This window comes from Canis lupus, chromosome 7 (genome assembly GCF_048164855.1).
Source record: "Canis lupus baileyi chromosome 7, mCanLup2.hap1, whole genome shotgun sequence".
Classification (NCBI taxonomy): domain Eukaryota; kingdom Metazoa; phylum Chordata; class Mammalia; order Carnivora; family Canidae; genus Canis; species Canis lupus.
The window spans coordinates 2,158,353-2,175,282 of record NC_132844.1 but is presented as its reverse complement, the minus strand read 5'-3'; the positions used below and the strand labels follow the sequence as shown (position 1 = coordinate 2,175,282).

At 42.4% G+C, this 16,930-nt stretch overlaps 1 protein-coding gene across 5 annotated transcripts in view; it reads right to left on the bottom strand.

Annotated features, from left to right (window-relative positions):
• HS3ST5 (heparan sulfate-glucosamine 3-sulfotransferase 5) overlaps window positions 1-16,930 on the bottom strand; it is a 255,230-nt gene that overhangs the window by 200,743 nt on the left and 37,557 nt on the right. The gene's annotated exons all lie outside the window — the stretch shown is intronic.

Below are 16,930 nucleotides of genomic sequence, written 5' to 3'. Positions count from 1 at the left end.
CCAAGGCGAATTTTGAATTTCCAACTCCTGAAAGTCTGGGCCAATGACTCTTGGAGCAAGAGAAAAGAAGAGCTGAGAAGTCCTTTACTATGAGTGTCGCAAAACCTTAGGACATTTTCCATAATAAGTGGTGGGAAGCAAAAATTATGTATTAAGAGTTTATAGCTAGACTAAACTTATCTTGTAGAAGTAAAAAAGTAAATCTTAAGATGTTTTTCTCTGATATACACACGTGTGTACACAGATGCACATGAACAGCCGATTTAAGGGAAAAATTACTACATTTTATCAAGTTAAATTAGGTCAGAAGAGAGAGAGAAAAAATATCCATAAGACTAAAATTCAGGTTGGTGTGCAGCTCCAGTTCATCTCTATATACATTTACAGGACCCATTCTCTAAAGTGCTAGACTGTTCTATCTGCATATCATTCTCATACATATACCAGTTTAATGACATAAAAGACACTGGCTAGTAAATATCTGAATGGTTATTAGCCAAGTATGTCGTACTGTATTGATTAATTTGTATAATAAATAAAAATAGAGGATAACAGGCATGTTAAGTTCTACTGGGAAGAAGCTTGTTTCCTCTCCCAATTAAACGTCTCAGATAAATTGTTAATTTCCATTCTTCCTTTTTTTAGACTAACCTGGAATTTCAAACAGTGACTTACTAAATTCTTTTCCTCAAGCGTAGTTTTGCTTTTCGCATTTTGTTATTCACTCTCAATTAGAAAAAATAAATTTAGAAAGAAACTTAGAAAGTTATAACAAATGACAAAAAAGTCTGTCTTAATATTTATTATAAATAACGTGTTGAGAAGAAAAACTACCTACATTTTTGCCTGCTACCCTTACTTCTGTGGAGCTGTTAAGATCTTAGTAACATTCCAATTTTAATGCATTAAGAAAAAGATAAAAATGAAATAACAACTAGACTAGAACAGTTGTGTCTGTTTAGAAGATGTTAAAGAGGACTGGAGTCATGCTTAAAGATTTCTAACATAAATTACTGTGTTAGCCCTTTTTTATTCTCATTTAAACAATATATGTAGGCTTTATTCGTGTGCATTTTAGACAATTTAGAGAATACAATAAAAATGAAGAACAAGAATTGCTTTTAAGCCCAATTATCCAGAGATAAAGCACTGTTAATATCAAGCATTAATAATAATATAATTATAGCTAAACTGATCACCTACTCTCTGTATCAGTCTCACACACACACATACACAATATATATTTGAAGCAAAATATATAATTTAGAACGGACTATATGTATAAAATCATCATCTCCATTTTGCAGATGAGGAAATTAAGGTGCAGAGATGATTTAGCAACTTCGTCAGAGGCAGAGTTCACATGTTTAATAAGTAGAGAAACTGGGATTTGAAGTTGGGCCCTCCCCAAGACTGTGATCACAGCCACAACTCTGTTACACGGGGCTTTTCTCTGGGTGTATAAAAAGGGACTGGAATTCATACATACTGTTTTATAATCTGTTTTTCGTCCATGTAACATACTCTGAACCTCTTCTCAGATCATGAAGCAATCACCTACCAGGGCACTTGGAAAAGCAGCGTACTGACAAGTGAGAGACCCTGTAGTATAGCTGTTGCTGGCCCAGACAAGAAATGCTGTTTTCTGACATGTATTCAAATCAAGCAAACATCACCCTCTTTAGGCAAACAGAAATTATCATAGCAAAACTGACCAATGATCTGCTCAGTCCAATATCCTATTTCTGAAAATGCCCAACGCTGGCTATTTTGGCAGGAGACATAAAATCCCCCATAAAGTACCTAATTGTGTGATTCGCCACAGTGAGATGAAAATTTCCCCTTCGTCCAGTTTCTCATCTTCTCCCACCTAAATGCTTTAGAGGGAATAGTCCTTGAAATTTTATCCTACTGAAACCAGTCATGTGTGAAGATGTTATTTTAACACATACATACACGCTCACGTATGCACTATAAATACAAAGTCATGAGTTATTCCTGGGTAGCTTAAAAAATCCAGAAATTATTGTACCTACTTCTATAAATACATAATATACCAAGCACATATACATAATTAATCCATTACATTTATAAGAAAATATCTGCCAGGTAATATATAGTGCCAGTGAAAACAACAGGTAAATAGCATTCAATAAAATAATCCTTTCCTCCATTAACAATGTATTGTAAAAACATTTTTTTTTTCTTTAAGGGAGGGAGAGGGGGAAGGCAGAGGGAGAGAAAAAATCTTAAGCAGGCTCCCCACCCTGGTGTGGAGCCCAATATGGAGCTTGATCTCACAAGCCTGAGGTTATGACCTGAGTGGAAATCAAGAGTTGGCACTAAACCCACGCGCCCTTAAAAACACATTCCTCAAGCAAGGTAACCAAAGGGCAATTCTTGAGTGGCAACATTCATCGGGTGTATTTCTTCACAGTGCAAATCAGAAAACCAACGCAATCGTATATTTTAGTTTGTTGTATATATACTCAAAGTCCCATCACCCACTCATACTATAGTGTACTTAGAATTTAATGGGGTTCTAAAAATCTCACCAAGTATAGTGGCAGGGTAGCCAGGACGGCAGGGATACTTAAGGGCTTAACAAAACAAACAAAAAACTCTTCTTTGAAATCTTGTCTTTCTCTAATAAGAGCCTGGTATCATCTACTTCCTGCCTCTTGGAACACCTGCTCTTAGAGCCCTGGGCGGCCATGTGGAGATAGGCAGATAGACAGACAGAAGGATATTCAGATATAGACACACAGACATATGACCCAAGGTCCAAGAGCTTTGAGAGTCTGAGTGAATGATTATCGTTGGCTGGACAGACTGCTAAAGATTTCATGCAGAAGAAGGCCCCTACACTGTATTTCCAGCCCCATGCATCTCTAGAATTTTTTGCTTGTCTCCTGTTGCCATCCCCCAAAACAACCAGGATATTAGATGTAGTCTGTGCCCAAGGATTTCAATAAAAGTAATTTTGTCCAATAGTGATGGGGATCATCGCCCTATCACCCTGGGGCTTTTCCCTGACCTAATCAGCTACTAATTAATCATCCTGACTTACCGTAATAGCACAGATCCGTACTTCCCTGAGAACACAGACCATACTTCATGAACTTTATATTTCAGATGCCTAGCACGATTCCTGGGGCAGAGAAGATGTTCAGTACATCTTCAAGGAACAGGGCCTGACATGCATCAGGTCCTTGTTAAATGCTAGTTGGTGGAACATCTGGATGGATGAATGAATATTTTTAGCCATTGACCAAGTTTCTCTATTTAATGCCCTCTTCTATGTTTCAGTCTGGAATACACACATTTTAAAGTCTATTTCATGGGAGGTATCATAATAAAACACTGTGGTTTTTACACTGAAAATATATTCCTGGTATAAAGACAATTCGGTCACCATTTAAAGAAATAACACACGTTGAATACCCATCAGTACTATTTATAAATTGTTCCTTGAGTAGGAAAAAAAAAATGCTGCAACTGCTTCCAAATCAGCAAAGTAGACAGCCAGTAAGTCCAAGAGACATGTAAATATTATACGTATGTAAGAACAACTAACTCTGGGCATTTATCTTAAAAACTGAAGACATAAAGTTCAAAGTTACCCAATCAATTATCTTCCTCTTACTGTTTTAACTTTTTTTTTTTTTTAAGACTTTATTTTTAAGTGCACCCAGTGTGGGCCTCAAACTCACAACCCCTGAGATCAAGTGTCACGTGCTCTCCCAACTGAGCCAGTCAAGCGCCCCTCCCTCTTGCTATTTCCAAGGGGCTCCAGGTAAGCACTGATGGAGTTAATTTACCACGATTCTCCCCTGCCCGTGACATCTTATTTCCCCTCAGGTAAGCGAAAGAGAAGCTACTCCAGGAGGCTGGTTTCCTTATAAATCTGCAGATGATGAAACCTTGAGTCAATCATAACCTTGTTTCAGTTTGTCAGCTGAGGACATTAATACCTGTCATGTATCTCACTCTCAGGAAGACCCTGGAGAGCAATACTTTCCAACGCTCGCCCTGCAAACATGTTCTACAAGTGCGAGTTTTACACTTTGCATCATTACTTAAGTGATGGACAGATCGAAATCTAAAGGAGTAAACGAGGTCTGCTTCCGATTTTCCAAACTTTCTTTCTATGAACTTTGAAATCAAAGCTACACACCTTACGCTCAAGGTTACCTCTCTCGACCACGGCGGTCAATTAAGCACGAGACGTCCAGTGGGCGATCGGCAGCCAGCCCTGGGTATCAACCAGTGAGCACTGTATGTGCAATAAAACATACACTAGTCTGCCTGATAAAGAACAAAAGGAGTTCGTTTCCTTTATGACAATGATATACAAGCTCTGAGGAGCCTAAAACACTAACGACATCAACTGATAGAAGAATTCTCTGTCCTTCGGAGTCAGTGAAATGCAGCACAGTGACAGGTGGCATCTTTCTCTAAGTTTCCTACTTGTGTCCTATTTGAAAATGGTCAGAGAGAGATTTATATGACATACAAGGGTGAGGGGGTTTTATTTTCTAATTTCAACTACAATCACATCTTTAGAATCTAATTAACGTGTCAATGCAATCTTTTAAAAGACACATAAAACACCGTAGGATCAGCTTTCAAAAAGTGTGCCCTGTGCCAAATGCACTGGCTCCTGCCTTCAGCAGTGCAGGCTGAAGAAGTCCAACGGGTCAATCCTTTGTTCTTTTCTAGAATCCCAGAATAACCAGGAGTCAATTATGTTTAAGGGGAGCATTCAGAGTGCTTTACAGAGAGCATGGTTTAAAAAAAACAAATAAATAAACTAGAAGCCCCATTCTGGAATTTCTTCTATAAATTTTGTCCCTTCTGATCAAGATCAGACAGAACTGGACTCCTGACAGAGGAGATCACACAGAAAGAGGTAACGCCAAAAGGGATTTTATTTTCTTCAAGGTTGTTCAATTCCACAGTCTCCTGTTCCTCACCAGCCTTGTCCTAAGAGAATTCACACTACCATGAATAATTTTTTTCAAAGTCATTTGAATACCAGATGGTATATCAAAGTCGATGCTAAATTTTTCTTTTGAAACATAGGCTCATCGGGAACGCATTTTTTTTATTTCTAAAGCTACAACTTCACAATTACTAGGTGCCATTTGTATTGGTACTGTCACATCCGCCTAAGAAAGTTAAGAAAAAAAAAAGAGATAGTATTTTTTTTTACAAGTGTTGTGTGACTCATTTTTTTTCCTTTTTATTTTTTATTTCTTTTTATTTATTTATGATAGTCACAGAGAGAGAGGCAGAGACACAGGCAGAGGGAGAAGCAGGCTCCATGCACCGGGAGCCCGATGTGGGATTCGATCCCGGGTCTCCAGGATCACGCCCTGGGCCAAAGGCAGGCGCCAAACAGCTGCGCCACCCAGGGATCCCTTTTTTTTCCTTTTTAAAGAGAAACCATTAACCTCCATAGGGGACGCTGTCAATTATTAAAAAAGAAAAAAAATCTCCTCACTGTTGCTCCTCATTGCCGGATCAAGTAGCAAGTGTGAAACTGGGTCTGGGGACCTAACAGGGCCCAGTGATGGGAGGTCAGCCCTACGCAGCCTCCTTTAGGTACGATTCTTTCTGTCCTCTGTCAAATGGGTTCTTCTCAGTCCGCTGTCCAAGGCAAGGCTGACCGACGCCTTGCTCCCCTGGAGATGAACCAAGTCTCTACGTAGCTGGGTTCAGTCCCACCGGCCCTACCCTAAGCACTCCCGTGTAACTACTGAGTTGAGGGGGGTGGGGAGGCACATGCTTTCAGAGACCTCTTCCTTGGGGCAGGCAGCGGGCTGATTAAAACAGGTACACAGTTGTGTACACTTCACAGGAGGGAGCCATCCAGTCTCTTAGGATGGTTTTTGTTTTGTATTTATTCTGCTACTACTGAGGCAGCTCATCTAAGGACTTAAAGGGTAATTGCACTAAGCATTTAGGGAGCTGCAAGCTATTAGCGGATGTAATGGAAAGAACAGGAAAGAAAGTCAAGTCAATCATTCATTTGACAGATATTTATGAGACCCGGTGTTGGGCCCCGATTCTCCATGTGATGAGGCGCTGGATTTATAGATAAAGGCAGTGCCGTGGGTGAGGTGGGTACTGACTTCTGCAAGGCATTTAGTGAGCCCTTTGTAATGTCCTTGTGGACAGAATGAAGAAAGGTGGGCCGCCTAATAGGGAGATTGATAGGAATGTCTGATAAATGTGCGGTGTCACGAGGAAGGAGAGCTGTAATGTCAGCCCTGGGGCCTCAGAGTTCAGTTCTTTCTTATCCACCATTTGTTATCAGCGCTTTTAATGAAGATACAAAGAGCCTCTTGATCAGCTTAGTGTAAAGCTCTTGGGCCCTGGGTTTGAAACTGGGCTTTGACACAAATCTGGAATTTAAATTCTGGAAGCTTCTGTTTTCTCGCCTGCAAAAAGAGCAGATTTCTCAGAATCGCCTGGAGGATGGAAGCAGATGCACGCGAGCACTGAGTAGGTACCTAATACCCCAAGGTGCGTTCTACAAAACAAACCTGCACAGGACACAGAAAGAAAGACCAGCTATGTGGTTTACAGCAAGATCGGGATTTAAAATAATCCTGACAAAAAAAAAATAAAAAAATAAAAAAATAAATAAAAAAATAAAAAATAAAATAAAATAAAATAAAATAAAATAATCCTGACATATGGGAATAAGGGAGGAATAAACAACCTTTAAAAGGAATAATGAGTTTCATGAAGGCCAGTCCATTTTTATCTTGCTTATCAGTATATTCCAAGCATCTATTACAGACTTTGGGAGATTTCAAGAAAAAAAAAAAAAAAAAAGGTTGACCGAGTGACTGAATGAATAAGGCCTAAATTGAAGCGCAAAGGTCATTTTATCAAGTGTTGGGAGTCGGACACTAGAGAAGACACACTCCTCTCTCACGCTGCCCATGGTCTGGTGTGGCCTGGCGAGGAGAGATCAGTCCAAGGAGAATCACAGTGTGCTAAGTGCCGAGTGTCCTGGGACCCTGGGAGCACTCGAGAGAGGCTCTTAACTTGAGCCCTGGAAAGAATAAGCCACGAGGCAGGTGGGATGGGATCTCTGAGCTGTGTAAGAGGTGGTCGAAGGAAAAGAGAGTAGCCAAGGAAGGAAGGGGGTTCCAGGCAGAAGAAGTCGCCTGTGGTCCAGAGGGGAGAAAGAGCTTCCAGTGTTGAGGTCACAGAAGTGAATTCTCGGGGACAATCCCTGAAAGTGATTTCAGGTTACGCTGCACAAGTAACAAGTCAGGAAGAGCTTCAAACGCTAAACTGAGGAGTGTGAGAAGTACCCACCAGACTAAGCAGCGTCTCTGAAGTCTCCTACTCCGGATAGGGATTGGTTTTTGTTTCAGAAAGCTCGCTCTTGTCCCAGTGAAGACGTGATTGGACGTAAAGACCCACGAGGAGACCGGTGTGGAACAACAGGCAAGACACGAAGAGGTCCCGAGCGAAAGCAGCTCATGGGGCAACTGAATTATAAGTTAGGAGCGAGATCTAAATTGGGGACATACTTTTGTGAATCCTCAGAATATGGGATGGGACACACGCAACGTACAGAACCACTCGCTAAGTACGCGTACGACATGAGCAAATGCTGAATGCCACCTTGGAAAGCAACTCCAACCTTTAAAAAGGTGAACCCATGAAGGAGTTGAGGGGAAGGAGTCAGAAGCGGGAGGAAACGGAGGAGGGAGTTTGAGGACCTCAAAAGCGGGAAGACCTTCCCTCCCAACAGGGCTGGATGTTGCAGAGACTTAAATACACTCAGGATCTGGTGCCCGGAAGATCATCAGTAACTCCACAAGGGCACGTTTCAGAAGAATTTAGGCCAAAGGAGAAGCCGGACTATGGCACTTGCTGGAGTAAACTACAAGTGAAGGAGCAAGAACAATGACGGCAAACATCTCTCCCATGAAGCTTGACACAAAATCAGGGAGAGATTTTAAGCTATGGAAAGAGTTGGATGAGGATCTTCATCCAGAAAGGGGACCAGGCTGTCACTGGATCCCAATCATACGTCACGGAGAGAGAACTGAAGGAGAGGCAGCTGCAGGAAATGTGGAATTTGGAAGTGTGACAATTTTTGCCCCTGTTCGGGAGGCAGCATTAGGAGAAGGAGGGCTGACGCAGGGACGTGGACATTGGCTCAACGTAGGAAAAAACTGCAGAATTAGAATCAGTCAACAACACGGTGCTCATGCTCGACCAGGTTACAAACTTCTTGCCTTTGAAGCATTCAGGCAGAGCCTGGCTACGCTTGGCCGGGATGCGCAGTAAGCACGCTAGCCATCGATGGAAAGTTGGACTGGATGGTTTTATTTTTTATTTATTTATTTATTTATTTATTTATTTATTTATTTATTTATGATAGACAGAGAGAGAGAGAGAGAGAAGCAGAGACACAGGCAGAGGGAGAAGCAGGCTCCATGCAGGGAGCCTGACGTGGGACTCGATCCCGGGATTCCAGGATCAGGCCCTGGGCCGAAGGCAGGCGCTGAACCGCTGAGCCACCCAGGGATCCCCATGGACTGGATGGTTTTAGATGTCTCTTTGAACCCCTAAAATTAATCTGGCTAAGTCTGAAGTTATAAAACTTTTCTCCCACATCTAATCTATTTAAAGACATGACTTCTGATATAGAAAGAGCTTTCTTCATGACTCTGAAGTAGTTTTAAGATCATGCAATATGAAGTCACTGATTATGTTCCAATCATACTGGCTGCAATACACGTATTTCAAAAGCCTTTCGGAAATTCTTGTGAAGATCAAATGTCTAATTCTTCTATTTATCTTTCTTTTTTTTTTTTCTCTCTCTCTTAATTCTGAACTAATACCTGAAGGTGAGCATGTCTGTGTATTCAAGGATTACAGTTTCCTTACTGGATGGAGAAGCTTAATCTCACAGATAATTATTTACATACTAATGGCGGACACATAATTATCTCACAAATAATCATATACATGCTAATTAATAAGGCACTAGGAACCTTTTCGAAACCCAAGTGCCTGGAAACAGAGCTAAATTACAGCCAAGCACAAGATTTTATCCTGGAAGTGTGTACTCACGCTCATCTCTCTATTCCTCTTTCTTGTTTTCACACACATGCACACACACCCTTCACAAAATTAGGAAATAAGAGGACCCTGGGTGGCTTAGGGGTGTGGCGCCTGCCTTTGGCCTGGGACTCGATCCTGGAGTCCTGGGATCGAGTCCCACATCGGGCTCCCGGCATGGAGCCTGCTTCTCCCTCTACCTCTACCTTGTCTCTGTCTCTCTGTCTTTCATGAATAAATAAATAAATAAATAAATATTTTTTAAAAATTAGGAAATAAGGTAAAATGTATTAAGAGAAGATGAATGGAAAATGAATATGAATCATAACTACCTTTTCTAATGCCCCTTCATCAAATCAGGTATCAAAAAAATTTCATCCATAAGGTGGTAAGTTCCTAAGTGAGCAGCCATCTAACACAAGCAGTGTCAGGCACAGAATAAATCCTCAAAAACTTACGTTCCCTTCTCCAATAAGAAATTACACGCTTGATTTAGGACAAGGGGAATTTGGCCAAACATGGAGGAGAACTGTGTTGACTACTGCAATGTTTAACTTTGCGACATTTGCAGACACGTCGGATAAGTAAAACTTCTCTTAAAGTACAAACAATGAGTTCAAGGCTTTCTATGGGAAGCTGACATGTCTAGCTCCTGCTGCTTCAAACATCAAACTGTCATAGAATAAGGTCATTTTTAGCCGGGGACCGCGAATATCCCAACACCTGAGATAACCACGTTGAGAATAACAGTAGAAGAGCATGAAAAATAAATATACAGAAGGGAAGCAACGACTCAGAACTCATGTATGAGCAATTATTTCCTTAACATTCTTAAGGACGGTGCTCCTTAGCGCTCTATAAACTAGGTCTGCTGTGACGGAAGCTAAAAAGATTGCTCAGGGACCGCCAGACCATATCCGAGTGGCTCCTTCACAGCTTGTACAATCTTCAGGCCTCCACCAAGTGGCAAATAAGATAGTCGTAAGTGGAAGGGAGTTCAATTATTTGAACAGTCCCATGTGTATGTCCCACGGGTTTCTATTAGATTTGAAAGTCGCTTCTATTGTGAATCTACGCTCCAAGGAGCTAACCATGCAGAATGTTCTAAAATAAACAGTCATAGTAGGCCAAACGGTCACATATTTCTCAGTGTAAAGGCTGCTGCTCTGCTCAGTATGGAAAAAAAGTACTCACAAAATCTAGATTTCTTATCTATTTTTCCAGAGCGAAACTAAAAGTGGTTCATCTCGCCATTCGTAAGCTACTGTACGACATTCATGTTTTTACCCAGCAGAAGCCTGTTGCGTTCCGCTCAATTGTCAGTAACTGGGGGTACACGTCAAGTAGACTTCACTCGGCTAAGCAGCAATATCTGTAGAACGATACCTCCGTTAATCAGAGATCCCGCCGCAGATTCATGGAGGATTATCTGAAGTTTTTGTATTTGCTTTTGTTCTGACGAAAAGGTGACCTTATTCAGATTACATCAAGTTACTGTTATTAAAATCATTTTAAAAATAAGATATTTAATACGTCCATATGTTCCCGTGTACACAAACTTAGACATATTACTGTTAAGCTCAGAATTAAAACGTGATCCTACATCTCTGTACCCAGCACAGAGATGCGAGTATAATCCACGGGAAAAACACCGAACTAGATACAGCCACACGAATAAGAAAGAACTTCTAAAATTCATGTATCTATTCTTTTTTTTTTAAGATTTATTTATTTATTTATTCACGACAGACACACAGAGAGAGGCAGAGACACAGGCAGAGGGAGAAGCAGGCTCCATGCAGGGAGTCCGATGTGGGACTCGATCCCAGGTCTCCAGGATCACACCCTGGGTCAAAGGCGGCGCTAAACCACTGAGCCACCGGGGCTGCCCTTATATATCTATTCTTAAAGGTAATTTCTTGTCCCCCAGAAACATTATCATCCCGATGATGATCCCCTCACATGGTGCTATAAAACTATCTGGAGAGAAGACAAATACATATCATCCCTTCTGTTGAAGTCAAGGACGGAGCGATGAGCTGGGAACTCTCGAATCCCTAAGAGCCACTAGTTGGAAAGAGCCAAAATGAAAGATATTCCCGAAAACAACCCAATGTGAATAAAAGTTCCTTGTGACAAGGAAATGTACACTGAGGGGTAAAATTGCATATTTCTTCTAAACATCATGGAATCCAAAGTTCAGAATGGAGAGGGCTCACTCAGAGGATCTGAGGGCCGGGGCGGCCACCTCGAAGGCCTCAGGAGCTGCTGGGGTGACAGGAGCCCGAGGGTGGGGCTGTGGCTGGTGGGAGCACCTGCTTCTCTGGGACAAACAGAAGGGAAGTAAAGATAAGGCACTGCTCGGGCTGGAGCTGGCAACCCCCGACTTCCTCTGGATCCAGGCCACGTCAGCCACCATGGATGGGCTGAGGCCTGGAGAGGCTGCGGGCTCCCTGAGGCCCACCCGCCCCGAGGGGCAGTGCTGGATACTGACCCAGCCCTGCAGTCCACCAGCCGGTCCCCGGGGGACCCTGCACACCAGGCCAGGTGCCCCTGAAGCCACGGGATCCACCCTGGACAGGGATGGCTCTCGGGCTCCAAGCACTCTGGGAGAGAGGGTCCAACAGGCGGCAAAGCGAGCCCTTAACAAACGGGGGTCTGTGCCGCAAAGAGGCGGTTGAGGGGGAGGTGGGGACCCACTGGAGGGCCACCCCCTCTAGAGCCTCCCCAGGCAGCTATGTGCATGGCATGGCCAAGAGGACAAGGAACCAGACCAAAGCTGCAGAGGAAGGAGTGGGAGTAGGGCTCACGGGGAGAAGCGCCCCTTGAGTGGTTCTCTCCACGCAGGATTAGAGCATTCTGTTTCAGACATCCTAGGAATACGCTAGGAATTGATCCATTTTTAATGAAGACCTTTCTCTTGTAGCTGGTCCTCTAGAAACCTACAGAATCCTTCCTGCAAGCAAAGCACCACATCGGATGCTAGGAATGCAGAGCAAGCCAGGCTGGTCCCTCCTCCAAGGCCTGGCTGTCTAGCTGGGACACAGGCATCACCCCAGGATCTGTACTGGAAAATAGCGTGTTAATCCCAAGAAGTAGTGACAGTGCAATGGAAACTACCAGAATGAATAATAAAGATAATAAAAAGGGATCTAGGGATGCCTGGGTGGCTCAGCGGCTGAGTGTGTCTGCCTTTGGCTCAGGGCGTCACCCCGGGGTCCTGGGATCGAGTCCTGCGTCAGGCTCCTCTGCAGGGAGCCTGCTTCTCCCTCTGCCTGTGTCTCTGCCTTTCTCTGTCTCTCTTGAATAAATAAAATCTTTAAAAAAAAAAAAAGGTTTTCCTCTTATGTGATGATGGTACTCCCCCTCCCTCCCCGGCTGTGATTTCCATATATAAAATAGTATATTTGTAGCAACTAGAAGTAGTTGAAAAATCTCCGATTGTCATATACAAAGTATTAGCATATTTTCAACATTTGAAAGTAATCGAGAAAACTTTAATTAATGGGTTATTTTAATAGTCAGAATTCAAACAAACTAAACAACAAAGATCAACGGAGGTAACTTCCTATTAGACGATATGATTTATTTTTATCAGACAAAAAAACTCCTTAGAAAAACACAGAAAATACAAGAATGATCATCAGGCTTTCTGTTTCAGTTACGCATAGCCAGTGCTGTTCATATTTCTGGCTTATATTTTATTTTGTCTGAAATAGTTCAAAAGCAGTACAAAAGGCTCATCAGAATTCGTTTTGGTCAATTTTTCACAGATACACCAATTCCATAACATCATCACTGCCCCTTAAAACTAACGGGCACGAATTATGTGTCAGACACTGTTCAAATTGGTTAACCCGTCTCTCATTTAGTCTCATTTAACTACAAGGTAGCTGCTACCGTCATTGCCACTTTATGGATGAGAATTCAAACATCATGCTATAACCTGCCTGAACTCCCACAGCTAGTAAGTGAGAGAGCCAGGATCCACCCCAGAAGTGTGACCCCAGAGGACAGTCTTGTCCTCTACAAGATAACAGTATCCAACAACCTGACGCGGGGGGGATAATGCGGAATTTTCTGGTGATAATGCCTTTCGTGGGCATTCCAGGTATTATTAGTTAAAATCTCTCAAGTATGATGAGCAAACATACTCTACCTACTTAAATTTCTTAATGGGGAAAGAAGGAAACACATGTTTAGTGCTTTTATCTGCTCTTTCCCAAGTTCAGTGCTGGGGACACTAGGAAGTAACTGATCACTAAGAAAATGCACTTCCTGAATATCGTTCCCTCTCCCATGGCCTGACATCAGAAAACTGGTCCTTACGTGCTGGTAAAGATAGCGAACCATGCAGCAAAACACAAAATAGTGCAAGTCTAAGAACCTAAGGATTAAAATATAAAGTGACTTAATACACAAAAATAACCAGTACCTTTAGGCAGTCGTTTCTGAGATACGACACCAAAAACGCAAGTGACAAAAGAAAAGATAAACTGGACTTCACAAAACTTAAAATATATATATATATATAGTGTCTCAAAGAACATCAAGAAAGTAAAAAGACAACTCACAGAAGAAAAATATTTGCAAACCATCTATCTGAAAAGGAACTTGATCAAGAATATATGAAGAGTGGGCAGCCCGGGTGGCTCAGCGGTTTAGCGCCGACTTCTGCCCAGGGCGCAATCCTGGAGTCCCGGGATCGAGTCCCACGTCGGGCTCCCTGCATGGAGCCTGCTTCTCCCTCTGCCTGGGTCTCTGCCTCTCTCTCTCTCTCTCTCTGTGACTATCATAAATAAATAAAAATTAAAAAAAAAAACAAAAACAATGCACCTCAAAGCCACGAGACCCCACCTGATCTCCAGTAGGATGGCGATGGCTACAGCCAAAGAGAGACGGCAGCAAGCGAGGACGTAGAGGGCGGTACCGGTGGGCTTATACCCTGGAAGATGATTTAGCAAGTCCCCAGTACACTCCACACAGAGTTACTACACGCCTGACAATTCCACTCATAGGCACACACCAAAGACACGTTAAGACAAACGTCGGTCCACGCACCACCTGCACACGGCTACTCGTCGGAATAGTCAGAACGTGGAGACCACCCCAGAACCAACAAACTAGTGAACAGAGAGGCGAAACGGCGCATTTATCACAATGGGATAGGATTCAGCAGTAAAAACGAATGAGACGTGGATGCGAACTACAAGGCGGGTGAACTCGGAAGCATCACGCCGAGGGAAAGCAGCCGGGCGCGGACGAGCGCGCGTCCCACGCTCCCACTTCTGTCAAATGCCCAGGAGACACCAAGCTGCAGACACAGAAATCAGCTGAGCAGCTGCCTAGGGCCGGTGGGCTCGGGAGAGGAGGACGCATCGGCCGTCGTGGGTACAGAGCCCCGTGGATACACCAAAGGCCACGTAGCTGCACACTTCAAATGCACGGATGTTATGATGGAGGAATTGTATCTCAGCAAAGCCGTTTTTAAAAAAATAATGAGCGGGCCTCTTCAAAAGTTGATTCTACCAAAAAAAATAAAAATAAAAAAATATATATATACACCTCTGTGTCAGTAAGTTCATTTTTAGCATGGTGGACATAAATACAAACCATCTTGACGTCCCTGTCGTTTTTCTATGAAAAGCAAACTGATTTCTAAAGATCACGCACAGGACACAGCATCCTCTGGGAAGTTAAAGTGTAGTCCTGGGTAGAAGATGTCCTTGCCCTTTTGGTCACAGAGCAACTGTCAAAAATTTACAGTCCTAACCCCCCGGCGTCAGTGCTGAACAAGGCATGCATCATACTTCGAGAGACCCAGTGCCAGTAGCCAGTGAGGCCTAGAGTCAGCATTGGTGGCCGAGGTACCAGAGCACATTTACGGCATCTATATCCCAATTAAGCCATGACTTTCTCCCTATTCCATCAGCACCATGGATCCTCATCCCACCCTCTTTCCCAAATATGGCAGATCTTTGGTTTCCTATGAAAACTTTACTTCGGCCTTTAATAAAATCTACTTTCAGGATACGTGCAGATATTTCTCCACCTGGAGCTGGATCCCTGACCTTACCTCAATTTTGGGGACACTGACATGCTCCTTAGCTCTTATTATCCCTCCCCCTACACCTTGGCTGGGCCCTTAGCTACTTCACAAGTTTCTTTTGAGAAAAGGACCGGTCTCCCAGGACCATGACACAGCCCTGCTATGCACCACTCTCTGCTCATCATTTGTGCCTGCCAAGCTCAGGAGAATGGAAGGGCAACCAAGGGCTTAAAAGAGGTTTTTTAAGGGGAAAAAAATAGCCTTTTGGATAACTGACCGTTGATTCCCAATGTTAAAACCACGGCATGCATTCATCAGATCTCTGTTGGCTTTGAACATCATTGATGACTCACTACGTTTGCTCTCCAAGCTGCAAATCATACTGTCTGCTGTTCTTCTCTCCAAGATTTGCAAATATTTGAAGCCACTCAGGAAGGTGCTGAATTATTCTTGCCAAATGGCAGCCCACGAACCTTAGGTGTGAAGGAGGTAGGCATTAATTTTACGTGCGATGACCCTGGATACCCCTACACATGTTTGTTGGGATCAACGAGTCATGACAGAGATAGAAAAATCACTTATTTCAATCAATAAAGCAGAATCAAAAACCTTCAAAAAGCAGAATCAAGGTAACAATCTGGAGTTGCTGAAAGTCACGGAAAATTATTTCACGATCAGTGGAACACAGCAGCACATGTGAAATACTGAGGGAAGATCATGCTTAAGTTTATTAATGATAAAATTTACCCAGTTTTTATTTCCTTTCTGTGACTACATCCACGCATACAAACAAAATTAATCAGTCGTAAGGTACTTAAAACCAATGGCAATAATTCAGATGTACAGATATGAGGTTAAAAGAAGTGAAGGCACCTAGGAAGCTACGTAGAACAATGAAAATTCCTTATAAAAATTTCAGGGAGCAGAGATGTGGGGAATATCCATCTCGAAAGAAACACAAGCATTCCATTTTCTGGGTAAGCTTCAACTATCAACACCTGCCCGGAATTACTGAACAAAAGTTAGTTTCTACTCTTCTCGCTCATCTTTTTCATTCCTATAGGATCCTTCGGTGGCATCTGTGATCCTACAATCCTTCATCTCCTGGTGTCATCATTTATGGCTTCATCATTCACAGTTTAAATACATTATGCCAATCCCTTCTTAACTAAGAGTGAAAATGCTGCAGGGAGAATATGGATTAACAACTTTAACGTTACTACGCAGGCTTGCCTGGGTTTAAAATGCTCTTAGCTTACTCTATATAACTTAAATTTGTGTAGTTTATTCCTCATTAATTCTCAAGACCAGTTTGGTTCCTGGAAACTGTGTGCTCTGAATCACTCAAAACATTTTAATTTGTTAAAACCAAGATTGACTCAATATGGCTTTTCTAAAAATGTCACTTTCTAAAAAAAAAAAAAAAAAAAAAAAGTCACTTTCTTAAATCTGTGAAAACAACTCATGCGTGGGCCTTCTGTGCTGGGGGTTACTAGGTATCACCAGTTCTGGCCCCAACAGCTTTCAGCTCTAGCTTTTGTAACATTTTTAATAGAGATGGGTTATAAAGCCTTTACTAAAAGTATTTCAAGATACTCAAAAGATTTTTTTTTTTAGTGATTCCAACAAAAATGACTAATGCTTATAGTCCCAGATACTTGTCCTCCCCACTCAGAACAAACGAAACCCATCACATTCTATCCTCACTGATTTTCTACTGATTTAAACAAGAATTCTTAACCTGGGTTTCTTGTGGACTTCAGGAGATCTAAAAACCTTCAA